Genomic DNA, 17,482 nt, shown 5'->3' with positions numbered 1-17,482 from the left:
ACGTGCTGCTATATATTACCGGCCTATGTGAACTCGAACTTTAAGTGCTTTCAAAAGGGCCGACAGAGTGGTCTTTGAAGGACTGCGGGAATTTGACCGCCGTGCGCCCGATGTATAGAGCAGGATTTTGAATGGCCGCCGACGGCCAGACCTTAGATTAATTTATTGCATTGCTCCTAGCTTATAAATCTGAAACTTAACTATTGATAGCTTTCACGTGACGTCAAGCGCTCACCTTATCGCCGTTTTGGGGCACCAACATGGTGACTACGAGCACTTCAGTCCAATCCACCTTATTGAAAGCTTTCACGTGACATTACGAACCCAGCTTATCATCGTGTTGGTGCATCAACATGGCGGCTACAATGACGTCAGTGCAAGCCATCTATAGGCTAGTCTCCTAACGTCAGACTTATAAATCTGCCTTGGTTAATTCAAAAAAAAAAAACAATTTTGCACCATGTTTTTTTTTTTTTTCTTATCAAGCGGCAACGTCCTTAAACTCGGTGGCTGTTTTCTTGTGGTCACAATTGCATCTAAAACCAATAAATAGGTTTATTTACAAACGCTTGCTCTTTGGTCTAAAACGGACCAATGCCACAGTAAATCGACGTGGTAGCAGGACATATCGTCATGTACATCAGTATTACTTAATACGGACACCTCTTACGTAAGATTCGTAGTATACGAAGTAACGTTTCTTGAGAAGGAAAGAGCATATTTACCAAGGTGTGTGTATACACTATCACATTTAGAAGCCTTTAATAGATATCAAGACAATGTTGCTTATGCGTTGAATTTGACGTCAGAACTTCGTCGTTCTGACGTCAAATAGATTTGCGACTTTGCATATGGTATGTTCAACAAAATATTGCGTTATAAAAGCAACATAATTCGCAATGACTACCACGCAGTTGCACAGAAACCTTACGGACTTTATGAGTGTAGAAAAAAAAAACTGTAATTGCTTGTAAATTTAGAACTTTAGGGAAAGCGCATTAAGTAACCCCGCAGGGGTGCGTGCTATAACACGCACGAAGATTAAACAAATTCGTGGAACAAATTCGTCCGAGCAAGAAAAGTTCACAGGAAGATGGACGTTTTAAGGGATGACCAGCAATTGAAGCAAGAAATTTCGGTGAAGCCAACGTATCGACAACTGGACTTGTCTTGGCCAGGGCAGCAAGCAACTACTCTGTTTAGCAGCCCCAAGACAAGTCCCCTCGTCGGAGCGTTGATTCCCCGGCGAGATTACTTGTTTCACCAATGTTAATCACTTCTTTGATGTATACTGTGGGCGAATTTTATTTCTTCTTTAATTCACACTATAGCTTCGACGGGGAAAATGAGCGGATAGTTTCGCCATAGGTTACGATCAATCGACGCGCAAAGCAGCGCATCGAAAACTGTCCATCGTGTCTGCCCGTACTTCTCACACATCCACCGAGACCCGTTTGCGGCCACGTCCTGCCGAACGGCGGGGTAATTTCCGGCGCCGTTGACGGGACCGATATTGAGAGCGTCGAGCTGCACACACCCATTGAGCAAACACGCTCCATCGAACCAAAGCCCTTTGTGTGCGGCGTTCGAGGGTGACGCAATTGGGTCCCCGGTCCCAGCCTCGTGCACGCATTTTCAAAGAAGAATGCGCTAGATCCATGGTCACGTGGGGCGTGCGAGAAGGCGCACGCGGCCTGTCGGACGTGCCAGAACAGGGCGCGCGCTTCGCGCGCTTGGCCGAAGTTGTGGCGATGGAGATGGCTTTGTTGGAGCATGACACGGAGAGGGGGGGGGGGGGGGGGGGGCTGTTGCGTTACTTTCGAGGTAATAAGCCTTGTTCTTTCGCGTGCGCGAACAAGAGTGACTGCGATATGATCAACAGAGAGTACTCAATCAAAAAAAAAAATCAATAATAAAAAATTACTGTAATAAAGAAATCTACTTGGTTCGCGGTCGTGCCCTGCTAAACACTGAGATCTGCGTTGATAGCATTTAGCGAGTGCCTTGTGCATAACAACCTAATTTCTTATCATATTCAGAATCTTGCGAACTCTGCTTACATTGAGCATTTGCTTTCAGGACTATTTGAAAACAGTGTTACATTCGTCTGTGGACGTACATTATTACTATTTTTAATACGCAGTGGGCATGAACTTCTATTAACGCTGGTGCATGTGGGACGCCTCTTCCGGTTAGCATTAGTTACATTGTGTTTCTTCCGTTGGCGCTGTTTTGTAGACTTAGCATGTTGTTGACGTTTGGGCGTGTTTCATTGAGAAAGGGGTAGCCTCTATTCATTAACAGTGTCTAGGGGCTAGCTAGCTCTACTGCTAGCATACCTTCCCGTTTCTCTACATATATTAAACAGAAGGATCAACGGCGCCCAAGACTTTGCAGATCAATCACCATTCAAGTCGGAGCTTTCACTGCATCGTTTTTTTTTTTTTTTTTTTTTGCCCTTGCACGAGAGCTCGGTAACGTTTAGCATCTGCTGCCATGCTGTACTTTTAGATAATGGGGCGGCTTATGTATTGCATACGGGGACGTTACCACCGTTGTATGTACTCGAACATTGCCAGAGAGACTGTGATTCTGTTCATTTTAAACGAATGCATGTACGTACCTTTACCTCACTGTTGTTCAAGAAGTCTACTTGTCGTAGTCAGGGGGTTCGTAACGAAGCACTGCTTCAGCACGTCGCGTGGACTGCACAGCCTGCGGCCGCTGGCGCGCCCAAGTCGCAGGCTGATGACTCGAAGGTGGCAGATGAGACGAAGATGACTCGAAGGCAGATGACTCGAAGGTGGCGGCGCACTTAGAATTGCACTGAGCTTGCATCGCCCGCCATGAGGCCTAGAAGAAGTTTTGGCTCACTGTACGTGATGTTGCCTTGCTGCCAGGGCATCGACCTGTTCAGCAACAGTGGGGATCAATTGCAACAAATGATTGAGGACCTTATTAAGCGAGAAAGTTCAAGAGTGGGGTTGAATATCAATATACAGAAGACAAAGTTAATCTTGAATAGCCTGGCAAGGGAACAAGAATTCATGATCGCTAGTCAGCCCCTAAGGGCTGTACAGGAGTACGCTTATCTAGGTCAATTACCGACAGGGGACCCTGGTCACGAGAAATAAATTTACAGAAGAATAAAAATGAGTTGTAGCGCATACGGCAAGCATTGCCAAATCCTGACTGGGAGTTTACCACTGTCGTTAAAAAAAAATAAACTGTACAATCATTGCATTCTACCGGTGCTAACATATGGGGCAGAAACTCGGAGGTTAACAAAGAAGCTCGAGAACAAGTAAAGGAGCGCGCAAAGAGCGATGCTCATTAGCATTGTTCTTTTCGTACAACTCACGTGGTGCTAGCCCGGGGGCATGCTGCCTGACCAACGCTGGTCGATGGCTGGCAGCGACACAGTAAAGATGACTCGGTCTTCTTTGCACTGGGGTGCTATTCTAGACACTGTGAAGTTACCCCATGTTGGCGTTTTGAGCCATCCAATCATAGAGGCTATAGCCGACTTCTCATCCAATCAGAACTGACAATATGGCGGAATTTCACGCCGTCCTGAATTGAAACCCCCTGGTGGTAGTTTTGGAGAGCTTCAGTGGGACGGCCAGCGCGGACGCTACGGTTGTGACCCGACATGTGGGGCCCGACGCGGGATGCCAGGGCTCGGCGTCCGGTGGCGGGTCAGCCTATAGCGTCTTCTCGCGACTCTGCCGTTGGCTGGAAGCCATTGTGGCTGTCGCTTACAGCTTCTTTCTGGCACGCAACTCCCGGATGTGCATCGGCGTGGCCGTAGGCTCAACTAATTATGCGATTTCCGAGATAAATTTCGCGCAACGTCTGCCGCCTCGTTGTTTATGTCGCGGCCTTATCTATACGCCCGGCCTCCTGTACTAAACACACGAACGCCGCAACCCGTAAAAGAGATTTGATCGTAAGTAACACAGCACCGGACAGGCGCACCTAACGACCTTCTCCATCTCATAGTGGCAAGTTCCCATTTAAGGAAAACCGTGGATCGCATAGACACGGACATTCATATAGTGGGAATTTCGATATTTTTCGATATTAACAGTTTTTCAGTTGCATTATTTTTCTGTAAGCGAAAATTCGACAATACGCTTAAGGTCGGCAGGTTAAAGCCAAGGGCCCATTCTTATTGGGGCACAATAAGCGCGCTGAGAAGGTCATCGTCGGCACCGGGTCGAAACGGGAAAGGCGCGCAAGAAAGGAACGGACAGGTGGAAGTAGGGTCTTATTCCGACTCCTCCCGGAACTTGGGGAAGTCCTAAGAGGTGGCCGGATATGGGCCTCGGTCACGGCCAAGACGCTGCATTACTGAGGCATATCGTGCTTCCTTTGTCGTAATGCCAAGCAAAAATTCACAAGCGCCTATAGGAGAAGGAAAACCGGTGTCGTCGGAGAAATCGTTCTCCGCGGCTCTTTCCTATAGAGAGTCGAGCAAAGAGGGGGCCACGGCCGCTTTCTGCTACCCGCCCTGCCCCGCACGATAACCTGCGGGGCCTTCTTGCTCGCGGCTTTCGGCGGCGATCACGACTGCCGCTGGTGTGTGTGTAGTGAGTGAGTGGGCCGATGCCGCACCTCTTTGACAGGCCGAAAAGCCGTGCTTTTCCCCCGTACCCCCCCACAACCACCCCTTATTTTTTTCTGTTTCTTTCTTTCGCCGCATTTCCTTTCACCGATTTCGGGAACGCCAGGTGGTTTCCGAACGCCCCGGATTCTTTGCGCTTTGCCGCCCTGCCGCTCGCTCTGCCTCGGCCGGCGCCGTAGTTCGCCATCCCCGTGTCCGCTCACCCTCGCCGTACACTGGCCCTAACCCAAGCTGAACGCGTACCGTGATTCTCCTTTCCACTAGAACCGTTGCGTAGCTTCCTTCCGCCGATTGAGATCCTCCCCCCCCCTCCCTCCCTTTTGTCCCTTCCGACCCGCTCCTCCCTCTTTTACCCTCTTCAACAAAAACCCTCGCTGATCGCCGCAAGCGACCGTATCTGCTTTCGCAGCCCCCTCCTCTTCAGTTTCCCTCTCCACTTTCAGTCCGGTGATCGCGGTGCGACCCCCGGCCGCCATTTCCCGCTCTCCCCTCTCAGCTTCCCTTGCCTTACCTCAAAGCAGGGGAAAAAAAAAAAAAGGCGTGCCCGCGATATCCGAATTTTTGGACGCGCGGAATCCACGTTTTTGGCATGCCCCGCGATTTTGCGCACTGCTTCTCCCCCACCCTCTCTAGCGGCCGTGAATGGGAAGCGGATTGAGCCCCGGGAGCGCGCGTTTGGGACGGCTGGCGTGCCATATGGCGGCCTCTGGCCGGTGGCGCGTATGTCCCGTGTGCGCGTTGTATGCACCAGCCACGGCGCGATCCCGTGCGTGCTTGGCTCTTCTTGGGAGTGGGCTTTTCCCTCGGGGAATTTCTCTGGATTGCCCTCCTTTTTTTTTTTTTTGTCGTTCGGCGTCTCCGCTTCGTGTGTAGTTCTTACACGCGGCTGTTTGTGTCGTCGTTCGGGCAGCTGGCAACGACCTGTTGTGGAGACGCGTTCTTGTTATCGTTGCCGCCCCCCCCCCCCTCCCCTCCCTTGGGCATTGCGTTTGCGTTGGCGATGGTTTTTGGCGTTAATACCAACGTCTCCCGGGAATGTTTTCTTTTCCTTTTTTTTTCTTCGTGCCACGGGACTTAGCGTGTTTTTTTCCGGGGTCGCGCACAACTGGGTCGTCGCCGAGGGTTCAAGGTCGCCTCTATCGAGTTCGCGGACACTGCTAATGGGGAGGTACACGCATGACGACCTTTTCGAGGGAATCTGGTTGAGCTATGGGCGGAATGCGGAGCTCTCGCTCGACGGTCGAGCGCTTCTGGCTTCCTGCAACGTTAAGCTGCGCAGTGCACTGAAGTCGTTTCCTGGTTTTGCCTGAGGAATCCTCGAACGGGCAGCTCTTAACTACTGGAACAGCCTAGTAGAAGAACGATAACTCTTGTCTAATTTGTTTCCTTCAGTATGTAGAGCGTTCGAGATTGGTTAGCTTCGGAGTGGGCTACTCATTTAGCAACCTTAAGATATGTCAAAGGTTGGAACTAATTGTCGCTAGGCTGCGTCGCTTGTAAGTAACTAGATTGATGACAGCGTGGCTTTCTAAGGTCGTGTCCCTGCTGCTCTATTTATATCCTTCCGTATAGACTTCGATACTACGTGAAATTTTGTCTATACCACTGGATATCACGATCGCAAGTCGCTCTGAAAGGGCTACCTGCGGCCTTCGATATCACAGGCTATGCTTTGCAGGTCCTTGCGCTATGCTTTGCACAGGCTAGCCTTCGCGCACTTTTATTTTCGTTATTTGTGGCACTTATAGATCCGAGTCTCGGTTTCCGCGCTAATCCTGCCAGGCTTCCTCTGTACTTGGCTTAATGAGATGTCCGTCAAATGTCTCGCATCGCGGAAGTCCTCTTTGTTGCAAGTTGCAGTTGTAAAAAGAGAGGAGAGACGCAATCGCCATCCGTGCTGTGACTGACACAATGACCATCTGGCGTTATGAATACATCATTTTCCGCATCTGTTCTACTTGTAATGCGGCAGCACGTTCTTTTAGCACTCGCTTCCTCTGTGTTTGGCTCCGAGCGCTGCTGTATCAGAAAACTTTTACCGATCCACTGCACATATGTTAATGGTTTGTCGCAGAAAATATATTCCTCGACGTTTTTGATTGTTGCGAAGAAACAAGACGAATTTTTGCAAGGAAGCAATCCTTTCTATGCTCTTCGCGAATCGGCCCTCACAGCAAACGTCGACTGTCCTAACTGCCGGTTATTCCAAAACTATCACCGGTTTCCCGTGAGAAAGATACCTTCACTGTGAGCACGCCACAAATAAACAACATATCACCATTTCTTTTCCGAAAGTCCCGTCTATGCCCAATAATTCCTCTTTAGAGTCAAGCTTAGCCATTTCCAGAGGTCTCGTATACCAAGTCTGTAGGACATCATCGCATTGGAGCAACAGCGCCGGTTTAGGGGCAGCTATATGCCGCGGCTTCCAACTCCCGTCGCGCAAGCGTCTACATGGCTGCATGCACGCTTCGCACTGGCGCCGAGTCCTATCGAGCCAGCTGTTGAGTATATATTCTCTATAGACTCTCCCCTCCAAACGTGTGACGTCATCCGTGTCATACATAAAAAAATTAACAACAAAGAAAGAACCGTAAGCCAGCAGGAGTCGCAGCGCGTGGAATGCGAAGCAGCTGTTTTCACGTACATTGCCAGGGGACGCGTTAGCAGGCGACGCCACTATTCAGCAGGGCGACTCACATCAACCCCTCTCCCCCCCCCCCCCCTCCCGAACCGTTAGAATGCCAACCCTCCTCACTGGCAACCCGCGTATGCACGCCGTACTCTTGCATAGCAAGAACTTTTCTTTCTTGAAAACACACACACAACAAAAGTAAATGCGCGCCTTCTATCGCGCTTTAAAAAGGAACCTGGGCTGAACGGCTCAGCCGGGTAACGTAAGCCGTATCAAGCGGAAACGCGCGTGGCGAAATCGGCGATGTTTACTTTAGGGAGATTCCCTCGCTCATCTTGACATTCCTCGCCCCCTCCTTTCCCTAGCGAAGCGGGGCGCTGTGTTTTCGCTTCTGTCTTATATTTTATCGTCCTTTATTTTCATCCGTACGCGACGTCCGGAATAGCGAAAGCCCCGTGCAAGCCGAACGTCGCAACCCGCAGTTGTGAAAGGGAGAGAGCCCCGTGCCGGGGATGTCAACTCCCGCCACCTGGCGGGAAAGGGAAGCGACATTGGTGCGGATCTCCGGGGGGGGGGGGGGGAAGGAAAACGCGCATTCATACGTTGAGGAAAAGAGGGAGAAGGCGAGTCGGCGCGCACGAAAAATGGAGAGCACGCGAGCTGTGTTGAAAATGGGGACAAGTTCACGTCAAACCCTCTTCCCCCGCCGAAGCTCCCCAAGTTACGCCAGTCTGCTTTTGGACAATGAGAGAGCGTGAAGGGGCATCGCAGAACGTGCATTCCCTGCCCGGGAACCCCTCCCCCTCCTCTCTGCTACACTCCCCTTTCCCGCCCCCCCTGTGAAACTTTGCACGGGGCATCGGAGTCAGTCAGTCTTGTCTGGGCAACACAATGGTCGCCTCAGTGAAAAAGAGAACTTTCGGAATGGTGATTGTGGGTGGTGAGTTGGTGCCATTCTGGGAGGCGGGGGGGTGCCTTCACAGCGGCACACCCCTCCTATCCTCCTCTCGTCCCTGTTTCCCGAGTCTTTCTCCGGTGGTTTTGTGTTACGTTGCGTGGAACCCAGGTGCGGAGTCACTTCTACGACGAAGTGTCCGCTGTACGCGAGTGGTCTGTTTCGGTTTAAGGAACATCCCAAATGGCGGCACAGGGCTGTCGTTTTATTTGGAACGATGCTTTGTAGGCACAACAGGCTTGGTTCATAGTAAGTGTACGCCTTGGGCTTTTACAGGAAGCCGATTGAGGCGCAGTAACAGTGACAGGCCAGTCGACAGGTGGCATACGGTACGAATGTATCTTGCTATGATTGATGGCTATAATGGAATCTAGCACTAACGCGATGGTTGACAAATATTTGCGACCGTTCAGCGAAGCGACTAGTTGAAAACGTTTGATATGAAGGAGTTTGAGACATAGGCGACCCAAGGTTAGGGTACCCAATCCTCAGGGCGTACGATATAACGCAAAGGGCCAAGAGTTAGCGTATGCTACTTGGGTTTTGCGCACGTACATTGTCGCTTTTTGTGTAAGCTAAGCTTCTCGGGCACGTTATTTATAACGGTCTCTATTGTCGACCGTACTATGACAGCAAATGTGCGCGCTGTGTTCTGTGTTTTTAAAAGGGTAATTAAGGAAAGGAGACATCTGGCTATTGTCTTTAGGTTCGTTGCCATATTTGGCGCCAAGCGTGAGATAAAGAACAACGACATTAACGAAGAAGTAAAGTATTGCGCGGCTGAGCACACCGTGGATGGAACGTTCTGTTATTCGGAGTTGAAAAAGGCCGTGTGTCATTCTTTCTTGCGCGGTTGTTTGATCGGTTATGCTTGTCAAGCTTCTCAGCAGCGCATCAACTTTGACAACTGCGCTCTCAATCTTAACCTTTAGTTTAGATCGTAAGGTAGCCGTGCGATGTATCATGAGCAGAGCTGTAATGCTATCGATTGCGAGTTAGTGTTTGTGGGAAATGTTTCAAGAAATAGCGCAAAATAAATATAAAAAGGAAACTGCGAAGCTGAAACGAAAAAAAAAGAAGGGGGGGGGGGGGGCGAAGTTAAGTTATAACGATATCAATCTCCGCTGTCTTCACGTAAACTTCGACGGAACGTCTGAACCGTAGGTTCTCGAATTCTACTTGTAGCTTGAATATATGTTGATGGAGAGTTTTACAAATATCTTACACTGTCGGCGGTGCTTACAAATGAACACGAGCAGAGGTTGGGGACTTGACGCGCATGTCCACTGTCTCTGACCTTGATGCCAGGCTACACCAAGCCGCTTGCGCCTGCTGTTTTAGGAACTCTCTGTTGAAATAGATTTAGACCGTCCATATACGAATCATATACGGAGTAACGGAATACGAAAGACATAAGCGGCGCGGCCCGCCTGTAACGCCACCTTGCGGTGGTTTGTTCAACCACACGGTGTCAAAAACACGTGTTTCATTCTGCTGTCGTCGTAGTAAAAGAAAATAGCTAGTATAAGATTATGATGTTGTTTCTGTCGACGTGATTAAGCCACCAGCGCTGCTGCCTCCGTATAGGTCTCCCGTATTGTGTGCATGGTCTACGTATACTGACATGCTGAAATTCACCACGCATATTGTACAATAAAACAAGATTGAAATACATGCACAAATATAGCGCAAGCAAGACGCGAGTGAGAAGGATTTCACGTCAGCGCTTTGTATAACTTTGGATGGCAGATTTTTGCAGCTGTTACTTGTGCGAGAGGACAAAAACAAAAAAGTGTATTATAAACTAGTCTGCTACCTGTGAAACGTCGGCGTTTACATAAATGTTAACATGTAAGGGGAAAACGTCATCCACCCGAATGTGGCACGAAGCCACAAAGAAGCAGGACAAAATTTTTCCTTCGCAGAAACCCGTACGGATTTCCTTAATTTGTAGCTTTGTGTTACATTCCGGTGGACGACAATTTTCCCGTTATGAACATTTCTCCACCTTACGAGATTCCGTAGAACTGATTTGCTACATGTTAACATGGAGTCCTGTTTTTAGTTTTCTTCGACGAGACTACGCATCTGATAAGCACGCTTCCGACGAGTTCGGGTTGAACAAAGCGCCCACAGATAACGCTACCAGAGTTGTTACTGCCGCACGCGTCTTCGGTAACCCGGCATTCCGGTAATCCGCTAACGCGTTTACGGACAAGCGAAAAAAATCGCAGCATATCCACGGGGTGAATGATGATGAGTGGGCGAAGCTCCGGAGGGAATCATCGGATCTCCCGCTTAAGGGGACGCTAGCACAAACGCGTTAGAAACGTGCAGTACTCTCTAGTACGGGGGAGCGGCCACAGCGTCTTACGCAGCCATTTACACATGCCGGAACGTGCACCGCGTTTGCCGACGCCATCACATGACTGCTGAGAGAGTATACCCCCCGTATTCATAAACGCTCCTCGACTTGAACTTGACTTGCCACCGCTTTGGGCAGCGCGTTCGAAACGCGTTGAAGGTAAGGCGGAGAGGCCACAGCGTCTTACGCCAGCTTCTTACACGGGCCGTAACGCGCTAGCACGAACGCGCTAGAAACGCGGCCTTTCGTTAATGTTGGGTATTTATTGCCATCGTGGTGCGTGTGTCCATGTCCGCTTCGTGGCGTAGTGGGCTAACGCCGCGCGCTCGGAAGCGAGGGGTCCCTGGTTCGATTCCGCGCTACGGACACAACTTCGGAATTTTTTTCTCATTTTTCTCAGACTGGTTACACACTACTGGTTACACACTACTACGACGACGACGGGGACGGAACGGGTGCCGCTATAAGGAGCTTCGCCCCTAAAAAACCCTCTCCATTGTCACACTGCCAAAGAGTGTATAACATCAGTAGCGCCAGGTTCCGCCTCTCTGTGCGCTTATTGGAACACGTCAAAACGCTTCGTTTTGTCCGAAACCAGCCGCTTTGTGTGACGATTCGTGTTTAGCGTAACGGTGCCCCATCCTCCCATCACTCGTGGCCATCCGTTCCGCTCCCAGCCGGTCGGGACGCATTGTTGCCTGAGGCGTTGAGTGGCGGGCGCACGCTCTTGCACTGGAGACAGGGTGCTTGTGGTTCATGAATGGCGAAGGGGGCGAGAACGTCATGCAGGGTCAGACTGCGAGCTTCCAACCCTTTGCAAGAGAAAGCGCGTGATGGTCACCGTCGAAACAATGCCAGGGCCCGGTGAGTGGACCGGCGGGCGGCATGTAACGGCGCATTGATCGCCGTACATTCAAAAGCACGCTCCTTCTATCTGGCTCTGTTTCCCGCTGTGCATTGCTACACTTGCGAGGCCTAGAAAGCCTCCTTTAAAGGACGCTAACGCAAAATGGTCAGTCAATAGTTATAAAGTTATGCAGGTACAACGCTCATGTCTAAAAAAAAAAAAAAAAAGAAAAATTGGGAAGCGGTTTGAAATCACATAAAAAAACTCGATAGACTGCGTACAGGTTGTCTTTATTGTCATCCTATGCAACATGTAATCTCATGCGATGTATATATATATATATATATATATATATATATATATATATATATATATATATATATATCGTGTTGGGCATTTCCTTCTTTGTCGCTTCTGTATGCGCTGAATTTTCCCAACCATGAATCCAACGTTCCAAATAGCCCAATTAGCAGCATATGTCTATGGACTACAACGTTCGCACGCTATGCCGAAATGCATACAGCTGCTCACGCGAATGCACATTGGGACACGTCGGATGCAGTGATGTAACTGAAACAAAGGTGATTCTTGATGCTTGTCGACAGGAGAGCGGGGAGGACAGGTGTATGCAGAGTGAAGTACGGCGGTAAGGGAAAGGATGCAAAAAAAAAAAAAAAGAAAGAAATCGTGGCTCCATGGTTAGAACTGTTGCACCGGAAGACCAAGGTTCGGTCCCAGAATAGGACATTGTAATTTTTTTTTTTGAGCTATTCGGCAGAAGAACAGCAGCATCCATGGTCAGTGAAAGCCCAGAGGGTTCGCTGAGTAAGCCGATGCCTCGGAATAGCGGACGCGTGTATTGGTGCAAGTCCATAACGAAATTCAAAAAATGATGCAACGGGAGGTGAAAAAATAATCGTTAAAAGTTACTCTTTTCTGTAGCGTACAGTAAACTTATCAACAGAACAAAGAGAAGCTACACGCCACTTGTCGGTTCAAAATTATATTCCGGCGTGTTACGTGCTCCTAAAACCACTACACGATTACGAGGGCACGCCGTAGTGGGGGGACTTCGAATTAATTTTGACCGTGCACCAGAATCTGATTACATGAGCAAAAAGCATTTCGTCCCTATCGAAATGCGGCCGGCAACGAACCCGCGACCTCGAACTCGGCAACGCCAACCAGCATAGCCACTGGGCTGCCGTCGTGGATGTGTTTAGAAGTTACACGTAACCAAGAGCACTCTCGTGTGTTTATACGAAACACAAGCACTCCTATATAGTATACACCGCTGCAGTGCGCGCCGTGAGCGCCTGCGTCGCTGTGTTCACGTAACGTTACCCAACCGGAAGTGGCTTCGGCAGCAGCTGTCTTTCCAATCGAGGCTCCCAAGCCGGGTGCGCAACTGACCCGCCAAAGTTTCCCGCGAGAACCTTGGCAGGAGCGAGGAGATGGAGAAAGAGTCTGCGCGCGCAAATTTTTTACCCTTTAACTTCTCATCTCGCAATAGCGAAATCGCATTGAGGTTCGTATAGAGCGTTTGTTTATTTCATTTTTTTTTTCGCTGCGTCGAAGGTGGCCTTCCGTATCGCCGCCAGCCTGTCGACGTTTCTTGCATTCTCGTTTTGCTTGTGCTGTATCTCCTCTCTACGCAGTTAGCTTCCCGTCATGATGATCGTTGCAGGGAAGAAATCTTTGGTCCCTCCCCTTCCTCCCCCCTGCTTTTCTTATTGCATTACGAAGTGTAGGCCTTGAAAACTAAGAGGGGAGGTCCCGATCCAAGGCTGGTTCCGGCGCAACTTCCGGTCGGGCGCCGCAGGAAGTGAGGAAGAAAGGAAGACCCGCCAGGTTGCGCGCGCGCGGGATTCGACAACCTGCCGAACAGATTCTTTCCGGCGTCGCCTCCGAACTCTGTGGGATTTTTTTTGTATATTCCTATTTCGTTTGTCACACGCTAAGGGAGGTGTTCCTCCCCGACTGAACCCACAAGCGCACACCTTTTCTTCGCTAAACGCCGTGAGTATCGCAAGTGCGTCTTCTATATGAAGCGAAATAAATACATCTAGAACGGGAACAAGGTTTGAGGCGGGAAGCCGGTTCAGCGAGCCTTGGGGAAAGGGGAAGGGTGGAAGATGCGAAACGGAGGGCCACCTAGCGGACTGTCGGTGAGAAAAGGGGTAGTATCCTGGGAAGACAGGAAGTTGGAATAACGGGAGAAGGGTGTTTGGGGGGAGGGGGGTCCGCGGTGGGGGGAAAAACCCTTCGCATTCGTATCCCGAACGACGCATGGTCGTGATCGAGCGACCCTGCACCGTACGTTGTGCTTGCGTCGCGTACTATACTACGAAGTTTTTACTACGAAAGGAGTACTACGCGTTCATTGATGCAATTGGGAAGGCCATAGTGGCGTTGCGGGGTAGTATACCCTCCCTCTCTTTCTCCCCTTCTTCGCCGTCCTTTTCTCTCTCTCCCTTCTTCGTTTTAATGTTTTTGCTTCTCTGTATTACACCGGCGGCCGCAGCGTGACGGTGAATGGGAAATACTCGGGCGTCGTAGTGGCGTTCCAGGCGTTCTCCGAGCGCCGAGCTCTCGCGTTTCTCGTGTTCGTTCAATCAGTCGGCGACTGTCTGTGCTGGACGCTGGTGCCCTGGGATTGCGAATACCCCTTGCAGTTTACGCCAGTTTGTTTGCGGACGTTAGTCGAGTGAAGTTTTATACGTTCTTGGGAGAGTGCCCTCCGGTGACGTGCTTCGAACTGCATTCGAAGAAGAACGTTTCTCCGGAGACGACTGCGGGGTTCACGAGTATCCTGCCGTCCATCTTGCGTTCCCGCCGGATTTGATGCTTTTCTGGCGTGAGTGCTCTGTGATTTGCGAGTGGCGTGCCCGATTTCTTGAAGGCCATTGCTGGAAACATTTTGAATACTTGTAATGAAAATGGAGAAGATGCGACGGAACGATGTTGGAATGATGCCGGAGTTACAGCAGGTTGTTCGTTTAAGAAACGCAGGGCCCTGCGTTATTTAAACGAACAACCTGCTGTAACTCGGGCATCATTCCATCGTATCTCCGGCGCCGGTGTCGGTATGATGATGTCAGCATGACGGAAATTGTGGATTGATGTATTTCATTTCAAAGGCCACAGCCGGAAACTTTTGAAATCTTGCTAATGAAAATGATGTTGGAGTGGCAAATATGACGGATGATGGAAGTAAAGGCTTCACCATTTGAGTACGGTAGGGGGAGAGGGCTGTCCATAACTTTTTGATTTTCTTTTATACTACCTAATCGTTATGCTTTTGATACCAAGTGAATTAAAGTGGTGGTTTGCGGAAGAATGCCTTGCCAATCTAAACCGCTGTTTTGTTGCTCTCTAGTTGAGTATCACTCCGCTTTTGTCCCCCAGTGGTTCGCAAGCTAGCATGTGTAACATTCATTCGCGCAAAGCTACAATACGCCTGGGCCATCTGGAACCTCCATGCAAAGCACTGCAAATGCTAACGTCATGCACCAGATCTGTAATCTGCGTTACTTTGTTCATTCCAGTGTTTTTTTATTTTTTTTTTCGTTCTGTAAACCTTAATTTGCTCGTATCTCGTTCTTGAATCCTTACCTGGCTATATTTCATCGTACTACGTTCTTTCCTCCCCCGTTATATTAATGACCATTGTGAGGCCTTGAGGGTTAAGTAAATATGCAAATGGTGACGAACAGTAACATATGTCCTAGCACAGCGCCATATTTTTAATAAATGTTATACGTGTTGTCGTCCGGTCAGTATACGTTGTGCGGTATACTTTACCTGCGTGCCCATAATTTTCTGCGCAGGCGCAGGAGCGTCCAGTAGCGCTGGAAGAGTTGTGACAACGGGCGCATCGGCAGCTGCTTTGGCCGTCCATGCCTTTGCCCTGAGGACTGCGGCTGCTGCCTCGTCGAGGTCTGGGCGGCGGACACGGCAACTTCCACGGTTTCCCTGTAGACCTGCAGGTGAGAAGAAGCTGTGTGCAGTGCCTAGGTCCGTTCGCTATATGTAGCCAACTAACCTAAAGCCAGTTGGCAACTGTGTGGCGTGAATCGAGTTTTCTACCCGCTCTGTCTGACCGAATCTGTATACGCAGTTGGCCACCATGTGGGCACAACGATGGTGGACGAAAGATGCAGTGTCTTTTGCCAATTGTGACGGTCTAATCGAGTCAATCCCTACATATCAAGGCACCACAGGAGCCTCCGGAACGCGCCATGCCGGGCGATCTAGCTCGACGATTTTAGTTTCGATTTACGGGCGTTGCCATTTTGGCCTTTTACACGAAGAAGTTCTTACTTTTGTGCAAATTGACGTCAAATCTTAAATGTACAGTCGATCGTATGCACGAATATGATTGTGCCGGTCCGTTCGGTGTTCCAGGACTATGGTATCGTGCATTTGGTATGCAGCCCAAGATGGTGGTATATGCTCAAACGCTTCCGTAAAATAGTAACTATAGCGGTCAGGCCTTTTGCGACGAGTGGCTACGGCCACACAGCGACGCGATTTGCGCCTATACGTAACGGAGAGAAGTATATTCTATCGTATGCAGTTGTTTACGAAGGGCGGTTGTCGCGACCATTCCGCATGTATTAGAGACGTGAAAACTACCGTAAATGTAGACCTTGTGGTTGTCGTTGGTGTTACAGCGCTATACACGTTTGCATTGTCGGCTAAGAAATTACTCGGGCAGCACCATTTCTCGTTTCTACGGCGTGTGGGCGTGCGCACATGTGAGTGTTTGGAATTGCGTGTTAACTTTTGTATAGCCGGTTATATAGCGCGTGCTTTGAATCAACCGACCAGCTGGTCGCAGGCTTACCACCACTTTCGTCAACTAAACGACGCAAGGATTTTGTTCCTGTCGAGATTTCGAATCTATACTTTGTCTTTTTTTCTTCTACTTCTCTCAGAGAGATAAACACATAGTGGCGGCGGCCTCACGTACATTGGTAGTGTGCACATTTAAAGCGTCTTCGTGTCGGTGCCCCCCACGTGACTCTTTCCCGTGGCATCGACCCGACGGGTTCCGGCAGGGCTATCCGTAGGAAAAAAGGAATTAAAGAAAAAGAAGTAAGAACAGGCTCCCTGGTGGGCCTGTGCGCCATTGTGCAACACTCGAGAAGGCAGCGTTTTTTTCTTTCTCTCGCGTTTTTTATTATACCTCTTTTAAATTGGCAATAAGCCGCCAGCGCGCTTCAAGCGGAACGTTCCCATCGGCGGCGCGGACAAACTTGACCGAGCGTATGCATGCATATGCGACTAGTCAACTGGAACAACACGCTGTCTGAAAAGGCTGCGTCGTTTGCGGAGTGAACGCAGCGACGCGTTGGGGGCGCGTGGTGATGAGTTGCGGTGGCGTGGAAGGTCTGTAGCACGGTTGGATGTTGTAAAAACCTTCGTGCTGTCCTCCTGGACGTTTCTTTGGAGCCACGACTCAACGTACGAACACGTGGGCTGGTTCGGGTCTGCCGTTTCAGTTTGGATAAATGCCCATACTATACGGGCGTAATACGCAATGCCTGTTCGGACCCTGTAACCAAATGCCAGCAGTCGGTTGAAGTTCGCAAGCACATTCATACGCGAGGCGAGGCTCTTTGAAAAGTCCTCATAAAAATTCTGTTGTATTCCTTGTGCCTTCTGTACACTTTTTGTTGAGGTGCAGTTGTATATCATGCATGAAAAATCGTTTTAGAAATTTTATTGCCTTTCTGGTGAGTTTCTGTTGCCCTCAATATACTATTCGTTGAGATAAAGCTGAATATATTGCGTGTTTTTCACAAGGAAAAGTGGACGCTCACTCCCGCTCTCGCGTTTTTAATGTATTCAGTACGCAAACGACCAGCAGTAGTGACGTAAGCCATCAAAGTTACGCGTGGTGGGATTTAATAACCCAGTGCTGTAGGTGAGCGCGCAGTTCACGTAATAAATATTCAAGTGACGACCGAACACAGAAGAAAAAGAAATGAAGGTGCATACATTAACTGTAATTTTCGAAATAGCTGGTACCATATCGTCGGAATTGC

At 49.5% G+C, this 17,482-nt stretch overlaps 1 protein-coding gene across 2 annotated transcripts in view; it reads left to right on the top strand.

Annotated features, from left to right (window-relative positions):
• The window catches only part of LOC119463880 (transcriptional enhancer factor TEF-1), a 209,244-nt gene that overhangs the window by 87,161 nt on the left and 104,601 nt on the right, over positions 1-17,482 (top strand). For both annotated transcript variants that reach the window (XM_049656587.1, XM_049656586.1), the window contains one exon: positions 15,260-15,418. The gene's annotated coding sequence lies outside the window, so the exon portion shown is untranslated. The remainder of the gene's footprint in view (positions 1-15,259; positions 15,419-17,482) is intronic.

Source organism: Dermacentor silvarum, chromosome 9, assembly GCF_013339745.2.
Source record: "Dermacentor silvarum isolate Dsil-2018 chromosome 9, BIME_Dsil_1.4, whole genome shotgun sequence".
NCBI lineage: Eukaryota > Metazoa > Arthropoda > Arachnida > Ixodida > Ixodidae > Dermacentor > Dermacentor silvarum.
Note: the sequence above shows the minus strand (reverse complement) of the source record. Positions and strands in the feature narration are given on the sequence as shown.